This window comes from Micromys minutus, assembly GCF_963924665.1.
Source record: "Micromys minutus genome assembly, chromosome: 20".
In the NCBI taxonomy this organism is placed as follows: Eukaryota; Metazoa; Chordata; class Mammalia; order Rodentia; family Muridae; genus Micromys; species Micromys minutus.
The window spans coordinates 47,642,410-47,646,468 of record NC_137955.1 but is presented as its reverse complement, the minus strand read 5'-3'; positions in this window follow the sequence as shown (position 1 = coordinate 47,646,468).

Here is a 4,059-nt window from a genome sequence, read left to right as displayed (position 1 = left end):
GCCTTGATGATACTGTGCTCACCCTCTGAACCTGTAAGCCAGCCCCAATTAAATGTTGTCCTTATAAGACTTGCCTTGGTCATGGTGTCTGTTCACAGCAGTAAAATCCTAACTAAGGCAGAGCTGTTGGGAACAATCAGAGGCAGAGTCCTTGGTAAGGGGCAGGTGGGTTGAGTTTGACTTCCCACCTTCCACTGGGTGAGGAGCTAACAAACTTCAAAGGACACCAGATGACAGCAGATTTCTTAGTCTCCATATCTGAGGTAAGTTAGCTCACAGATCTGTAAAAATTACCCAGTTGAGGTATTGCTTTTGAGACTAAGAAAAGGCCTATGGGATAGATTTACTTATCTATCTGGTTTTCACAGAATCTGTTTACTTAACCCTCTCCAACCCTAGCTAGCAGAAGAAATAAAAAGGTGGGGGAGGAGAAACACGTCATGGAATGTGGCTTTAATGGTGTTGATAAGTAGTTATAATTTATAGCAGTACTTGAATCAGATTATTGTTCTTACCAGTGGGTGGTCTGGCGCGCAGCTGGTTGTGAGCAGAAAATAATGTAACTTGTAAATCTGATAGTCCTTTCAGCTTGAAATGCTAGGTCCTAGCAGAGAAATTTTATGTTCCAGCCACCAGGAAAGGCAGGGACATTTTTCAGTTGTGTAAGAAGTACTGATTTTGCCTGCTTCCTTCCTTATAATCATAAATACGGGTGTGGGGAGGAGAAGCAATGAGACCTGTTTCGCCAGATTTAAGGCTCTTTAATGGGAGGACAGTAACACTGGAGGAGCGCTTTTGAAATAAAAGAGCCCAGCATGAATTTCTGTGTGAACCCACTTAGCCTGCAAGTGCTACTAAATTACCCCAGGCCGCCTGTCATTTGTGTCTGGAATTCGGGCAACACCTATAAATCAGGTGACTTTTCTTGTCAACCTGAAAACATGCCCTGTCTGGGAGTCTCAGATGTAATCAGTGTTTCTAAATTGATATCATAAAGGGAAAATAAATTGGCTCTAAGAAATAGTTCTGTGAGGGGGTAGAGAGGAAGCTGTGCACCTGTGACCTGCAGGGTAGAAAGGAAGGGGAGGGCGAGGGCTTCTGCACAAATCCGTTGCACACCAGGGAAAAGGCTATTCTGGGGCCCCAGCTCACAGGACAGGATGGAGGTGCTTCCATGTCTCATGGAAGAAAATTTGTCGTGTCATTAAAAATAAAACACATCTGCTTTCCTGATTTAAAACAACATAGTGGGACTTGGAACATTCTCCAAGAAACATTTATTTATTTATTTATTTATTTATTTATTTATTTATTTATTTATTATTTGTTTGTTTGTTTTTGCATGGATGAAAACGCCAGGCAATAAATGCCCAGTCGAAGTGAGTGAGTTAATTTCACTTCTAAGTCGAGCCACCATTCATATGTCTAAACATGGACTTCAAATCTGCGTGCGGACCTCTTCTGCTGGGGGCCGCAGGCCAGTGTGCTGGCCGCACGGACTGTTATGTGAGTTGCACTTCACCTAGTTTCTCCACACCGGAAGTAGTGTGCAGACACGGAGCAGTTTAAGGAGTACTGTGGGAAGGAAGAGGAGGCAGATGGAGTTGAAAGGGTCCATTTCCAGACAGACATGTAGCTCAAGCTAGACTGAGGGACCAGAAGGGTTTGATGCAGAGAATGGAAGGCCGGACTTCAGACACAGCCGGACACTGGAGCTCAGACCCTGCGGGCATCTGTGTCCTCATCCCTCTACTCTGTCCTCTTGGTGGGCACCGTGCTTCAGAATCCTGTCTCTGTGCTACACCTGAGTGTCTCTGCCATCGGAGGCCTGCCCTTTGATCAGACCCGAACCAGGAGATGCTCCCAGCGCACCCTATGCTGCGGGCTGAGCTGAACCGCCCTTTCTTCTCGGTTTGAAAGATAGGAGTCCAGATGCGATGCCTGCAAACGGAGCAGCCGAGCTGCCAGGAGAAGACGGAAGCCACAGGCAAAGGATAAGAATACCAAGCTGGATGGGAGTTTACCTCTTGGGTGTTTGGAATCACGCACTGAGAAGAAGGAACTGCTCTTCTCTAACCAGTTTGCTAAGGTGGGAGCATCATCAAGAAGACAGGTTCCTCGCCGGTGATCCCTCCCAGTTTATGTAGGTGGGAACAGTGGGAGCGAAAGTCCATGGCTTCTAAGTCCCATGCGAATCCTGTTAAGCGCATTTACTGAAGGAAAGATTGCAATTAATAGGGGGAAGGGAGCATTTTCCCCAGCTGTCAGGTCTTATTGAAAGCACTGTAGGAATCAGCTCTCAGGGCTGAGGAATAATGAAAATTTCACAAGCTGCCTGGCTTGAGGAACATCGAGGAAATGCTGACCCTTTCCAGATAAGAGCAAGCAGTTCTGAGGAGCAAACTTACAAAGAGCAGCACTGAGATCCTAAGTCTGAAGCGCAGTGGGAACTCACATTCCTTTCTATTTAGCCCTAGACTGTTGAGGTCAGGGTAGAGGACTGTGGGTAGACAGGCCTACGGAAAGCAGAACTGAATAATGTTAACACATCTTTGTCCTCTTTGTGACCAGAGTCAATACCTGTCTTGGTGGAACTACGCCCCCCTCAGGCTTGTCCTCTCAGCAGTGCACGCTTGGTGTCCCAGCAAAGATATTGCCACATTTTCTGGAAACTTGGAAACACTTCCTTTTAGACCTCCCAGGGATTCCTGAGAGCACTGTATATTTGAACATCATCCTTTGCCTTTAAGAGTCGCTCATATATATATATGAGCAGCCGTATGATATCAATCATGTTGCCCCATCTGACATTTCTAATGGAATTAGCGCCTTTAACTCTAGCAAATAGTGGCACCACTATATCCACGAAATGGTGCGAATTAATCTTCAGATGCATGTGTGTAGACTGAAAGGTTTGTTTTGGAATGAGCCAGTCACCCCATGAATTTCCAAACACGTACAGGAGGAGGAATTGTGTGTCCTCATGGGGTCCAGTGTCAGAGCAAACAAAATGGAGGGAATCATTAAGAAGCACAGAGAATGAAAAGGAGACGCCTGACCCCGGCCGGAGACCATCATGACTCACAATCTGATGCCTGGAATTTCATTTGAAACTATCTTGTTTCATGGATGTACCCGTAGTGTAAAGGTTCCTGACTGCCATTCCTGAAAGATGCTGCATGTATTGCATTGGCGCTATGGAAACATCAGTTCATGTCACTAAGTGATGTGCTTCTGATAACAACAAGTTAAAGTAGAAGGGGGGGAGGCAGGTTTTAAAACAGGAGCAGCATCTAACCAACATAATTACTGCTACTTAAATAGAAGGGAAGCCATAGAGCTCATTCTGGGCAGGGTAAACAAGAGAACCTTAGACAAGTACCCTGGCAAACAGGGACTCCTGACAATGATGCTAAAAACCAATCACATGACCTTATCGGATTGTGTTAATAGGACAGGAGCCCACGTGATAAGCCAACTGGTTAAGAGCATGTAAAGTAATAAACAGTATTCTCTATTATCCCTAAGCTATGCCTTCACTAGTTGCAATGAAATCAGAGGAATATGTCACCCTTGCTGTGAAAGAAAAGGATTATCAGGACTTCAAATCAGCCTGGTCACCTGTCTCTATGCCTCCAAGGATTCCTGTCACATGTGGAGTGAATTGCTGGCCCCTCATGAATTCTTCAAAGCTCTTTACAACCCAGGTCCAGTCCTTTCTCTAGTCTATAACACTTGATACACCCACCCTTCCTTCACTCTTTGATGTTCAACAATATGGCCTGTTGCCCACCTGAGAACTTTGGCACCTGCTACTCCCCATGACTAGATTACTCCTTCTCTCTCCACATGCCTCCTTCCCTCCCTGTTTCTGCATAAGCATCCTTTCTGCAGGTGTCCTTGTCTGCTGGCCCTAATGGTCCTTCTCGGCTATCCTTTCTCATACTTGCTTATTTGTTTCACCTATAGAAAAAAGTAAATTAAATATATTGGCTCTCTTGTGTGTTTAGTATTGACTTCCCTGCTTGATAAATACCTTTTAGAAACCAATAATTAATC